Source organism: Grammomys surdaster, unplaced genomic scaffold (assembly GCF_004785775.1).
Source record: "Grammomys surdaster isolate TR1022 unplaced genomic scaffold, NIH_TR_1.0 254, whole genome shotgun sequence".
NCBI classification, from domain to species: Eukaryota; Metazoa; Chordata; class Mammalia; order Rodentia; family Muridae; genus Grammomys; species Grammomys surdaster.
In genome coordinates, this window is record NW_021604695.1 from 169646 (window position 1) to 183683 (window position 14038).

The following is a 14038-nucleotide window of genomic DNA, read 5'->3' on the forward strand; positions in this document are numbered from 1 at the left end:
AGCTGCCTACTTCCATGTTCTTCCTGTCCTGACTGTCTCACTGTGAGGTGCCATACACATGCACACACATCCAAAGCTTTGTGCATCCTGCTTCCAACAGCTACCCCTAAGGCCTAGGGAGGGTTTCTAGGGAGCAGCGCATAGGCCTTGGAAGCTAGACAGGGAATCTCAGAGTCTCCATATCCAGGGTCCCTGGTATCCTCAGTGCTCTGGTAGGTATGTCTTCTGGTCTGCTCAGTATTTCTTGTCTCAGGACCTAGCCAGGGCCAGAGAGACTTCCAAAGAGCAGGGCTAGTCAGGACCTACCTTACCTGTGGCCAAAGACAGTGCTGTCCAGATCTCCTTTAGCAGAGAGACCTTCAGGCCTATGTAAACTCTTTGTCCCTCCCCAGATGTTTAATGACTATGATCCCTGGGCTGGGTGCTGGGGTCACAGACATCAAAGATACTGACAAGCCCACAGGCCATCTTTGCCCTCTGGGATGATACAGTGGTGGCCTGGGACAGAGTACTCAGGGTAAAGGGAGGCCCAGCCTTAGAACAAGGGGGACAAGACAAAGCCTCACAAGAGAGTGGCCAATGGATGGAGTCACTGTGACTCCCTCTGCCCATCTGTAAAATGGGACAGCTGGACTAGGAGATTTCCAGGACTAGCCTGAAAACACTTAGCCATACTCCTATTTCTGAGCCTCTTCTTGGCTATATCATGGAGGTCAACCAGGTTTCTAGGCCCCATGTCCTGCTCAAAGGAGCCTCAAGGCAGGCTTGACCTGGCCTTACTTAGAGTCCAGGGGCACCCAGGCTATCCCTGAAACCAAGTATGGTGGGATCCTGAATACACCCAAGTCCTTTGCTGACACGGTGAAGTCAATGAGAGGATCATGGCACAGCTGGGGGGCCAGGGCCGGATCCCGAGGTTCCTGCTGGACAGAAGAACTATCAGAGTCATTGAAGCAGAGGTCACCCCTATCCTGAGGTGTGAGCCAGGGAGGGCAACCTTTAGAAGTCAGAATGCCAGATTGTAGCCCAGGTTGGCCCCAGACTCAGTATCCTCCTATCCCAGGCTCGTTGGTGCTGGTACAGCAAGCATCCACCACCACGTCTGGCTCCTCAGTGAGGCGCTGACCTGCACTCCCCTCATACATACTCACGTTCAGCCTCCTGCCACCACGGCTCCTGGCCATTCCTACATTTGTCTTTGGAGAAATGTCTACTGAAATCCTCTGGCTACTTTATCATCCAGCTGTTTGTCATTCTTGCTGTGTTCTGCACCTTAAGCCCTTATTGGATACGGCTTGCACACTGTCTCCCACTGTCCATACACAGTTGGCTTGGCTTTTTTTTTTTGAGATCTATTCATTTCTATTTTACATATATATGAGTGTTTTGTCTGCATGTACATCTGTGCACCATGTACATGCCTTGTGCCCAGGGAGACCGGAAGAACAGAAGAAAGGCATCAGATCCACAGGAAGTGGAGCTACCAGGGCTTGTGATCCCTCTAGGAATCTAACCCAGGTGCTCTATTAGAACAGCCAATGCTTCTTTTTTTAATTTGTTATTTGGGACAGGATTTCTCTATGTAGCCCTGGTTTTGAACTCATAGAGATCCACCTGCTTCCACTTCCCAAGTGCTGGGATTAAAGGCATGCACCACCACTGCCAGGCTGCAGCCAACTCTTTACCACCAAGCCATCTCTCCTGTTAACTCCCCTCCCCTGGGTTTTGATAAAAGTTTTCCTCCTTTCCTCCTTTCCAGTCTTCACCCACCAGCCCTGTGGCTCGTTAGTGTCATGATCTCCCAAAGGGAAGGCCAGGTTCTCCCCACCCAAGCAGAGGAATGAGAAGCCCTCCTATCCCAGGCTCTCGAGTACGGGAATAACAAGCAGGCACCACTACGCTTGGCTTCTCACTGTGGCCATAGTTTGTTGTGGTGGCCTTAGGTCCCTTCACTGACATCTCCAGCTCCAGCTGCCAAGATCACCAGCTGCTGACCATTCACAGCCAAATTCCTGCTACAAACTGCTCTAAGTCAGACAGAAATCCTTGCAGGCCTTCACTCTGTCCCCAGGGGCAACCTGAATCAAACAACTGGCTGCCATTATGATGCCCTTGCTCCTGTTCCAGACACCCCTACAGGGCTTCTTGCTCACAGCTCTCCATGGGGTCAGCAGAGCCTCCAGTGAGACTGTCCCAAGGTCCAATCCCTCCCTCAACCTGGTTCTGTGTGCTGGCCTCTTCCAGAGCCATCCTAGACAATTCCCCCAGAAAACCTCAGCACACACATCCACACCACTGAGCCCAAGTCAGTCTCCTGTGAACCCTGAAATAAGCTCAGTGTTAGTGTGTCTCTGAGGAGTGCCACCTCACCGTGGGGCCCTGGCATTGACTAAACGGCTCCCTGGACCAGTTTTCTCTTCAGCAGAATCAAAATGAAGCTTACTTTGTGAGATTCTGATGAGGGCTAGCCTTGTTTTCATATCAAGCATCAGTCTCTGCCCAATCCCCACCTCTCCCTACACTGTGCTCCTGGGGACAAGTCAAGCCTCGTGGTCTAGGATGTGCCCAGTACAGCACAGTGTTGGCATACAGCTGGAAATGGATTCAAGTCCTGCGTGTGCATTTACTTTCTGTGACCTCAAACTGGTTTCCTGTCTCTGAGACAGCAGGGGTTTGAGCAAGGATGGTCTGTCTGCTCACAGTGAGTCTCTCAGGGCTTCAGCTTTGCTGCATGCCGGTTCCTCAGGAGCCCAGCACCCAGGGGTGGCAGAGCGTCACTGTAGGGAGTTTTAAAATAGGCATCTTGGCCTTGCAGGGGAGGCAGCTGGCTGCCGTGTACTGCCTTTCTCAATGAGCTATACTTAGGCCCGTCCTGGTGTCCATAATTGCTTCTCATTAATATAAGCCTCATTGCCTTCATGGAAACTCAGAGGAGGGAGATGCTGCTGCCCTGGGGAGCCCTCCAGGCTCTGTGGTGCTTCTGTGGCTTCAGCCACCACCTGCTGCCAGCCACCAGCCACAGGACGGGCCCTCCATGCCTTGCCATACATCATCTCGGAGCTCATGAGCACGTGGGAGCTAAGTAGGGAAGAGGCCAGGGACAGAACGACTCCTCAAGAAGTCAAGCTTACCTGACGACATCAGTACTCTGCTCTGGAATGTTCTGTAGATCTCTCTTCCCTGCTCAGTTCAGGCTCTCAGTCAGACAGACCACACCCACACTAACCGAGCCTCTAAATCATCTTTAACTGTTCTCCACTCTGCCCCTCAAGACCTTCCTTCCCTCAGTCTCTGGTATAAAGGATATATCTGCCACTCTTAGAAACACTGCCTCTAAGGTTGCCTTAAGACAGGGAGAGGCTTAACAAGGATAGTCCTACTCAGTGCTGAGCCTCGATGGTAAGGCAGAGAGAGAAGTCGAGTGCACAGTAGGGCTGTGAACTGAATAGTGAGAGGCTAGGAGCGAGTGAGGCTGAAGAGATGAATACTCAGCACGCTCACCTTGGGCCTTGGAGCACACAGCCCCCACCCCCACCCTCCTGTCAGCTCTCTGAGGGGTGATTCGTGAAAGGAAGACAGGTTTTTCAGGGCTGCCAGGGCCTTGATGCTGTTGGAGGTGTCTCTGGACACCCTCCTTCCTCCTCTTCTGTTGCCAACCCCCAAGTCCAAGGACTGACTCAACTTCACCTTTCCACACGCTCTGTCATTGCTGATGTCCTGGCGTATAACGCCACCTACACCTGGCGCTTCTACACTCTGATTCTCTATCCATTGTGCCCCTCAAACTCCAGACTCGCCTAACTGCTTCCTCAGTACCTCAGTCTGCACATCTGACAGACTCCCCCCATCTGTTCCTCCCACCAGCTCAAGTGAGAAACCAGGACACGCTGTCCTCCACTCCTTCCAGTGGGCTCAATAGCAAACGTTTCCTGAATGGTTGTGCCTTCACCATATCCTCAGAGTCCTGCCTCTCCATCTCCACAGCCCTGCCTGGGGCAGCTTCACACACAGGCAAATCCTGTCCTTAAAACAACAAAAAGAAAACAAAACCAAACCAGTTAATTTTTATTTGTTATTTATTCTTATTTTATGTATCTGTGTAGCATGTGTATGCCTGGTACCTATGGAAGCCAGGATTCTCTGAAACTGGAGCTGCAGAGAGTTGTGAGCTTCTAAATGGGTGCTGGGAACTGAACCAGGGTCCTCTGGAGAGCAGACAGTGTTCTTACCTGCTGAGCCATCTCTCCACATTTTTTTGTTTTTTAAAGACGAGGTTTCTGGATAAGAAGCTCATGGCAGTTTCCCCTCAGCCTCTCCAGCACCGGAATGAGAGGCACGAGCCACCCAGTCATGCTTCAGGCTCCTCCAAGACTCCCTTGGGCCCCGGATGGAACACCAACTTTCCCTGATGCCTGGCCTCATTTCTGCCTTTAACAAGGACTCTTAATTCTGGTAACTTTATTTCCTCTCCCCTCCTCTGCCTGGTCCTGCCTGAAATGCTCTGCCTATTGCTTACAGGAGTTTGACTTCCTTTAGGCCCAGGTTCATTAGGCCACCCCACCTCCACATCCACAGGGCATCTCCATGCACCACCCAGAGCTCTCTCTGCTGTGCCACTAGATATACAGTTCCTATACTGGAACACCAAGTGTCACTGTCCTTTCTGTGCTCCTAGTCCTCTTCCTAGAACTAGCAAGAAAGAGGGCATGAGGTGAAGGAGTGCCAGAAAGTCTTGGGGGACCATGAAGAAAGCAGGAAGCCAGGTTGATGCGGTGGAGAACACCCTCGGTCTCCTGAATGCTAGGCAGTGGCCTTCTTCAGTCCCTGACACCACTTCTCTGATCAAACGCACCAGTGTGGCTCCACTTCCTGTCACATTCGCCCGTGACACCAACAGGATATTGTGGCAGTGGCTCTGTCTGTCCTCTCACACCAAGTTGAGAGAGGCAAGGCAGCCTCTGCTTCACCCTCTTTGGCAAGTTGGCTGGCTGCTGAGCCCTGAGTCAGTCTGGGAGGAACTGAGACCTGCCAAGGTGACATGATATAGCATGTCCCTGAGGGACCCAGGCAAAGGCAAGGCTGCACGGCTGCTCCTGACCCCCAGAATCTGTGTGCCAGCATACAAGTTTTCTGTACAGCTAACTCTGGAGTGGGTGGTCTAACTTATGTTAGAAGAGGAAACCCAGCCCTAATGGCTGAAGTCTCAAGCTGGGAGAGCAGTAGTGGTTCTGTACCTGCATTTGCTATTGCCTACCAAACTGGGATCCAGGATCCAACTCCCCTCTGACAGCTACGTGCCATCTAGACAAGTGCCAGGTCCCGCTTGCTTCCTGCCGAGTCCGTGTCCATAGCAACTGTTTGAAAAGCATGACATTCAATCAACCAGTTGTTTGGTGGACAGGATTGCAGGCTGCTGGGATGCATGGCTCACACTGTCTCTACAGCAGGCCCTGGCCTCTCTGAGACAGTCACAGAGGGACCCCTGGGCCTTCCTGGGAGTGAGCTCTGTGCAACTGCCCAGGATGTGGACACTGGGTTGCTGTGGTGAGAAGCTTGATACCAGCAGGGCCCTGGGCTGACCAAATCCCATTTACCTTTGCCTGGCCTCAGGTGGGATGTTAGAGGTCATGGGGGGCCATACCCAGCCCCCGTCCCTTCACTGATGACTAAAAGACATGGGAAATGGCAATAAGAACTGTAAGCTCTAACTACACTGAACACAGGCACAGAGGGGCAAAATCAGACATCCCGGGGGAAAAAATCAAGGTAGAATTCTTTTCCTCGGTTCCTCTCACTGGATCTCAGGTTTTTTCCTCACTCTCCAACATAATTCCAGCCTCCCCATGCTGACTCAACCACTGGAATCCCATGAGTTACTCACCTAGTGCCTGTTTACTGTGGCCACAGGACCTTTGTCCATACAGTTCCAACCATTTCCCTCCCAGCTCTTCCCATATTTGGCTGCTTATACTGCTTCAAGTTTCTGTTCAGGCGCCACCTCCTTCCTGACTGCCCACTACAAAGGATGCTCCCCTCTGCCCTGTCCTCTGTCCACACCCTTAATGATTTCATCCAAAACACTCTCCAGGTCCCTGGTTATTCTTTAGAGCTGCATCCATTTTCAGAGTCTTTTTCTTATGCTACAGAAAGGAAGGGAGCATGTGTCTTTCTCATGCTGTCTCTGGTGCTGCGCACAGAGCAAGCCCAGGCAGGAGAGGAAACAGCGAAAAGCCGCTAAAAAGCATGAAGAAGTCTCCCTCAGGGAAGAACCCTGAGGGAGAGGCCTGGAGAGAGCTGGGGGAGAGGATGAGTGAAAGCCAAAACCCACCCTGGAGTGAATATCCCTCAGCCTTTTGAAAGGACAGAGGTTGAAGGGTAGCTCAGGGGTCTCCATGGAGACAGCTCTTGGGGTGAGCAGGGGCTCATCATCTTCCTTTGCCATCAGAGCCTGGCTAGACCTGTCACCTCTCAGTTGCCACAGTGAAGAATTATTTGTTGAGCTTGTGGAGGCTGTCGTGCTGGTGTTGGTTGGCTTGCTGGGTACTTACGCAGGTCACCTTCCCTAGCTAACTTCTCTCAGTTTGGCAAGAGAGGGAATGACCTCAGCCATGAGGGACCTGTGTGGATCAGGGGGCTACAGCTAAGGCCAAAGCTGGGCTAGAACAGGTTCAGGCACAGTCCTACTGAGGCACAGGTCTCATTCTGCCTCTCTAGCCACACACAGTCCTCTCACCTACAAGCTGTGGGCTCTGGCTACGAAGCACAGTGTTATTATTATTCTGCCATCAAAAGAGAGAAAGTCCCGATGCTTAGCCACGGTGGGCACAGAGCCTGAGAAAAGTCAGGCATGTAACACATAAAATGTCAAGAGCAGAGCAAGCATGGAGAACAAAAGGAAGCTTTGTGCTTGCCAGGGGCTGGGTGAGGGCACTGGGGAGTGACAGTTTATTAATAAGGGTGTGAGGTTGGTAGGGGCACAGGAGGAACCCTGGGACAGAGGTGGTGACAGTCGGTCTGCACTAGAAATGTGCTCCATACCGTCCTACTGCAACTTGAAAATGGCTGGGTTGGCCTGGGGCGCAAGCTGCTAGTGACACTGGGATTGGAAGTTTGTGTCTGCCTGGGCTGCATCTAAGTTCAAAGGCAACCTGAGTAACTTGGTGAAACCCTGTCTTAAAACAAGAAAGCAAAAGGTATGGGTGGGGTGGGCTTGGTGGTTACAAGTTACAAGCACTTGCTCTATAACCATGAGGACCAGAGTTCAGATCCCAGCACCCATATAACAAGATTGGAATCTTGGAAATGCATAAAACTCCAACTCCAAAGGAGTCTCTTTTGGGAGGCGTGCACGCACGTGCACACACACACACACACACACAGGCGGGATGGAGGGCTTGAGTGGTACATTTTATGTGTATCCTACCTCAGCTTAAAAATATATCTCCCTGGGGATGGAGAGATGGCTCAGTAGTTAAAAGCATTGCTACTCCTCCAGAGAACCCAGATTCAATTCCCAGCACCTATGTGGCAGGTCACAACTCTCTATAACTCTAGTTCGAGGGGATCTGACACCCTTACACAGACATGCATGCAAGACAAACATCAATGTACATAAAATGAAAAAAAAATCCATTTATTTAAAAAACACCTCAGGAATGCAAAGTACCCCATAAAGTGTCTGTAGGTACCCCATAGAGAGACGCTTGGTGGCTAAAGGAAACCCAAAGTCCTGTGGGTCAGCGCTTCTGTGGCTTTGTCACAGGCCTCCAGTAGCAGCACGCTCACAGCAGTTGGTGCACACAGTTGGATTTCTTTGAGTTCTGTCTCCAGATCGAGAACTGGAGCACAAAAAATGATCTTTACAAGGCCACACAGGCAGGGCTAAGATTTGAACCCAGGCATTCCCCAGCCCATCCCACTTTTCATGCTGCCCCTCAGGTTTCTAATCTGCCACCATTTCCCAAAGCTTTTGGTTGGTGTCATGCTCAGGGGACGTTATCTCTAACTACCTGCTCGGCAGGCAAGACTTCACCAGAGAAGAAAAGTGGTACGGGGGCATGCTGACCTGCCCTCTGGCTGAAGCTCTGGCTAAGAGTAGGCAGACCCTGGAGGCTTGTTTCATTCTGGCCTCTGCTGAGGGACCATCCTGGAAGGTCAAGCTGGCAAACAGCAGAACAGAATGGTCAGAACGCAGCCATTGCCAGCACATTTAATTCAATTCCTCCAGCCTTTATGGGGCCTGCTCTGACTCACACAGTCCCAGCCCTCGAGCCTGTGGTCAAGTACGGTAGGCAGCAATACACACAGCAATTAGAAAACACATAAAAACACATCCCAGGAAGTGTCAAAGCTGGGGGCACAGCCCAGTGTGGGGAGAGATTCGTACTCACTGGGGCAATGGGAGGGCTCCCTAGAGGAGATAGTATGTCATCGGTTCAGCCAGATCTCTGAGGGTAACATCCACCGTGTGTGTGTCTGTGTGTGTGTATCTGTATATATGTCTGTCTGTCTGTATATGTATACACGTATGCAGGTGTTACACATGTATAGAGGTCAGAGGTCAAGCTCACATACCTTGGGTACTGCTCACCTTAGTTTTTCTTGGTTTTTGTTTGTTTGTTTGTTTGTTTTTTGAGACAGTGTTTCTCACTGACTTGGGCCTCACCAAGCACACTAGGCTGGCACAGCAGCGGGCCTCAGGGATTTATTTGGTCTCTGTCTCCCCAGTGCTATGATTACAGGTGTGGCTTTTTATATAGGCATTGAGAACCAACACACACACACACACACACACACACACACACACACACACACACACTGTCTCTCATTCTGATTACCACAGTAAAACAAGCACTGAGCCACAAATGTCTAGACAAACTGCTCTGAAATTCCAGACCCACAGAAACCATGAGGTAACAAACATTTACTGGATTGGGGGAGGGGGACACAAAGCAATAGATAACCACCTCCTATTTCTGAAAAAGTGCTGATTTTCATGTACTCCAGAGATGAGTGTGTGGGCTCAGTACTTCGCAAGTAGTTGGCTCCACCCCCAGGCAACTCAGTCTCTCTGAAGCCCCAGCTTGGCCCTCTGGGGTCACAGAGGACATAGGTTCCCTCTATCCTGGGCCAGCTTCAGCAGAATTGCATCCTGCTGTGGTCTGAATGTGTGTGCTCTCCAATATCCATTGGAATTTAATGGCCATTGTAATGCTACTGGGAGTAGGACCTAAGGCTAGACCCGCTTTGTGTGAACTCACTTGCTTGCTCTTGCTCCCTCCCCTTCCCTTCACTTCAGCCCCCAAACTCACTCCACTGGTTTAGTTCCTTACCAGGGATTGCTCTTCACCCTTTGAGACCCAGAACAGTGAGCCAGCACATTTCTGCTCATTGGAAATGACCTACACTGGAATCTGTAAAGAGCTTGCCATGCACGAAGCCCTGAGTTTGATCCCAGTACTGGGAGTGTGGCCCAGCAAGATGGTGCATTCCTTTAATCCCAGCATTTGGGAAGGCAGAGGCAGGCAGATCTCTGTGAGTTTGCCTGGTCTACAAAGCTAGTTTCAGGACAGACAGGGCTCTGTTACACAGAGAAACCCTGTCTGAAACAACAACAACAACAACAACCAAACAAACAAAACGCCTGCCATTCCAATTCTCCCAAGGTGAAGGCAGAAGGTCCTCAGAGTCATGGCCATGAATTCTATACCCAGCACAGGTGAGCTGAACAATTACCCAGGAACATCTCTGGCTCCCTCTTGGAGTGGCACAACCTTAAGCAGAGCTATCTCCCTGGTTCTTCACCATCCTGTGCGCCCTCTTCAGGCTATTCCAAGCCTCTGCAGGACATGGCACTCAGAGTCTGCAGGATATAAACAAGTTACTATCCTGATAACAGCAGCACCTTCTTCCCTGTTACATAGACCCTCCAGTCACCTGACACATTAGCCCATGTGACAGCTCTGCATAGGTTCCATTTTACAGAAGGGGAAACTGAGCCCACAGAGATGATAGGGCTTGCCTTCGCATACATTTGCAGCTGGGCATAGTTTCTCAGCCTGTAGGACTTTGATGTAGCAGAAACCCAACCCTGACCGTGGTCTTGACTCCAGTCGTGCTAGCTTCCTTGTTCTTTGTGCTCATAAGCACTTTGCTACCTCAGGACCTTTGCATGTACACAGCCAGGTTCTTAGGATACTTTGCCCAATTCATAGACTGGTACAAGCACCACCACTTTGGGGTACAGAGGTTCTCTACCCTGTCCTATGTGGAAGTCCCCTTGTCTTCCTCATGAAGCAGCGCAACTCACCTATGTCTGATGTGGTCTTTGTGTTCATCCCTTCCACACTTCCTGGGTTATAAGCTCTGACAGTACCTTTGGATTGTTCTGTTCAAGGGCTGTGTTCTCAACACCATTGCCATGCTGACACCCAGGGTGGCTCAGTGTGGCATGAACAAGCATGAATGTCCCTGCTCAGTCCTGGGTAGTGGGGGTAGGGATCAGGATGGGAGGCAAAGAGACTGCCCAAGGTCCCACTAGCCTAAGGGGTATGAGCTAGACACCCCCTCCTCTGTGGGGGCCCCACCTGTGAGGGAGGTGTTGGCTGCTGCTCGATAGTCTGCTCCGGCTGCTGACATAGAATGAAATATTCATCCATGGCCGGAGATTCTCAGAGTGTGTTTAAGATGGATCACATTTTCATGTGCCTATGAAATCTAATTGGATTCATCGTAGGGCATTTGGTTTCTCGGAACAGACACATCATTTTCTCAAGCACGTAGCCTCTGCCACCCAGAGCTGAGAGGGTGCTGGCTGTGCCCGAGCCTATCACCTATCTGGCCTGACTTCCTGGGGGTTCCAGTCAAGGTAGCAGACTTTGATTCCCCAATAAAGCAGCTCCCTCCCTTCTTACCCCCATAAAGATGCCTTTTTTCCTTTTCAATCCCTCCCCACATGTCCTGCCCTCTACTTCTTCTGCCCCATGCCTCCCCCTAAGACAGGTCTTCCAATGGTGCAGATTTTGAGTTCTGGCTCCCACTTTTCATCTGAACAGAGGAGGTGGATCACAGTAGAACTCAACCCCCCAAAAATGGTCTCTGTAGAAGCATCTCTGCAATGTCCCCTTTACACTCCTGACACGAGACTCCCGGTACCACCTGTGCTACCAGCACAAGAGTGTCTGGCAGCCGCTGCAGCGCGGACCCACTTGGCCTCACCACCTGGAGCCCTGTCGCCTGTGGTAGATTCACTTAACCTCTTGGTGTCTATGTCCTCACCTACGAACAGTGGGTGATTAGAATACCAACCACCTAAGCTTTGGAGGGGACTAATGAGTCAAGCCAGAATGCACAGCGGGGACCTGCGCTGCAGCCAGAGCTTAGCAGTTTCTAGTTGGAATTAACATATTAGCCTTATGATGTTCAAAGCTCCTGCCACACCTTTCTCTGTGTCCCAGTTGAAGACATGCTTTCTAATAAACACGACTTCTCTGACCCTCAGACTTCTCTGCACCTCAGCCAGGTTAATCTCACAAAAAGATGTGTTCCGTTTTGGTTTTACTCTCTACCCTCGTATCTACTTGGCCTGTGCAGTTCCCTCTGGGTGGAATGCCCCTCCCACCATTTTTTCTAGGCTAATGTTTACACCTCATAAAATCACCTCCTGCAGGAGGCCTTCCCTGATTACATAGACTTACCAGCTCCTGGCGCCTGCCCCCTACTCCCTGAGATGGACTTCACATCCTCAGCCTGGCTGCCTCCACAGCCTTGGATCTTCTCCCTGACAGAAGGGCCAGTGCGCCTTAAGAACACAGAAATTGCTGAATCCCCAAAGGAACAGAGAGGTGTTCTTTTTCAAATAAGTATGTGACATTAATGAAAATTGGCCACATTTTGAACTACAAAGCAAGTCCCAATAAATACCAAAGCCACAACACAAGCTGGTTGTCCCTTCATCAGGAGTTCAAGGCTAGCTTGGTCTACTTAGTAAACTTCAGGCCAGCTAGAGCTACACAGTGTTGAACTCACAGTCTGAGTTCAATCCCCAGGAAGAGAAAACTGACTCCCTAAAGTTGTCTTCTGACCTCCACATACGTGCTGGGTGTGCCTGTACTTCACACACACACACACACACACACACACACACACACACACACACACACACTTTAAAACCCCACAAAAATCCAAAGTAACTCATAGTTCATGGAATAAGCTGAATAGGAAAACCTACTCAGGAGAGAACAGTGATGACGTCAGCGTTTGTGGGGCATGGCTCACGTGAACCTGGAGAACTAGTCACAGCTCAGTGCTGACATTAAGTGGAAAAGCCTGGAAACATTGTGGTTTGTGTCTGATGGCATTCCAAACGTTAGAAAAGAAGGCTGAAAGAAATGCAAAGGAGGTGAGGGAGGAGGTCCTGACCAACATCCACAAGTCCCCTCAGTGCACTGGGGATTGTCACTACCCCACGGCTGGCCAGCCCAGGACTGGTGGCTGGAGATCAGACAACTAACCACTGGTGAAAAACATGGCTGCTCCCTTGTCCACTCTCACTGTGAAAGTGCTTCAAGCTGGGGTGGGAGGGACCTCAGCCACCCAGGCGTGTGTGTGTGTGTGTGTGTGTGTGTGTGTGTGTGACCTCAGCCACCCAGGTGTGTGTGTGTGTATGTGTGTGTGTGTGACCTCAGCCACCCAGGTGTGTGTGTGTGTGTGTGTAGGACCTCAGTCACCCAGGTGTATGTGGTGGTGGAGGGACTCAGCCACCCAGGTGTGGGGGGAGCAGGGGCAGAGACTCAGCCACCCACATGAAGTCACCCTGAACGACCACACATCTAAGTTGAGTGAAACCACGGGCTACATTTTCTAACAAGCTCTCAAGTAGCTTCATGTGCTGATCTTGGAAACACAGGCTTCCGTGGGGCAAAGGAGCACACCTCCTTCTCAGGGACCTCGGTCTGCATTTATGCTTTCAGAACCTGATCCAAACTGCTCTGAAGTCAGATCTTAGTTCACTTCTCTGCTGTGTGGCACTAAAGATGGCCACTCCTCTGTCTCTCCAGGTGTGACAGCTCACCCAGCACCCATTCCGTGGAGCATGGGCCAGCTTCCAGGCATGAGTGGTGGTCCCCTCAGACAGTACAGCTCTCACAAGTCTCCTCTGAGCACACAGACCCAGAGAGCAGCAGGACTGGCCAGGCTACTTGGTCAGGGGAAGACTGCTTTGGGTCTGGAATTACTAAAGAAGGGCGTTCTGTCTCCCCTCCTTTCTGGGGTTGTGGTTCAAGGGGAGCTGGTGGCCCTGGGTCCATGCTTTCTCGGAGTCTCTTAGATGCAGTGATGTCAGATCTGAAGAAGGTCTGGAGCTGGCTGAGCATCCGTTGCCCTTCCAGGTGTTCAGGGAGATCAACTTGGAAGGGTCTTGGCTCCTCCCTGCATCCTCCGAACAGAACCCTTCCTTCTTTGGTGGCCAGCAGTTTCTGGGATATGATGCCATCTCAGTGGGGCTCCCGATAGCACTGTGTTTGCAGGTGGTGACCCTGAGTTAGCAGTGGGTGCTCAGCTGCAGATAGCCTCTGCATCTTGAAGCCTGCTGTCCCTCTCCAGAAGATGGCAATACCACCCACTGCGCCAAAGTCATAGCACCAATGGATGACAAGGGCGATGGCACCCACTCATACTGTGCTTGGACAATGACTGTGACAGGGAAGACAGCTGGTTAGTGCCCTGGGGGCCAAAGCTCTGTACTCACTCAGCTGTTTGTCTACTGGTCAGTCACTGGACATGTCCTTTGGGAACAGTGAAAGAGACATGAGGAAAGGCTTTCAGGAAGTGTCTCTGGATAGGAGAGGTGTGTCTCTGGATAGGACTGAGAAGTGTGTCTCTAAAACCCATGGCAAAGAGCAGTCCAGGTAGTGAAGAAACTAGAACAGAAGCAAGCATGCTGTGTGTGTGTGTGTGTGTGTGTGTGTGTGTGTATGTGTGTGTGGTGTGTGTGTGTGTGTGTGTGGTGTGTGTGTGGTGTGGTGTGTGTGTGTGTGTG

General features: G+C 51.1%; 1 protein-coding gene across 4 annotated transcripts in view; it reads right to left on the bottom strand.

Moving 5' to 3' along the window:
* Nucleotides 1-14038, bottom strand: part of Dlgap4 (DLG associated protein 4) — a 97568-nt gene that overhangs the window by 62332 nt on the left and 21198 nt on the right. The window lies entirely within an intron of this gene.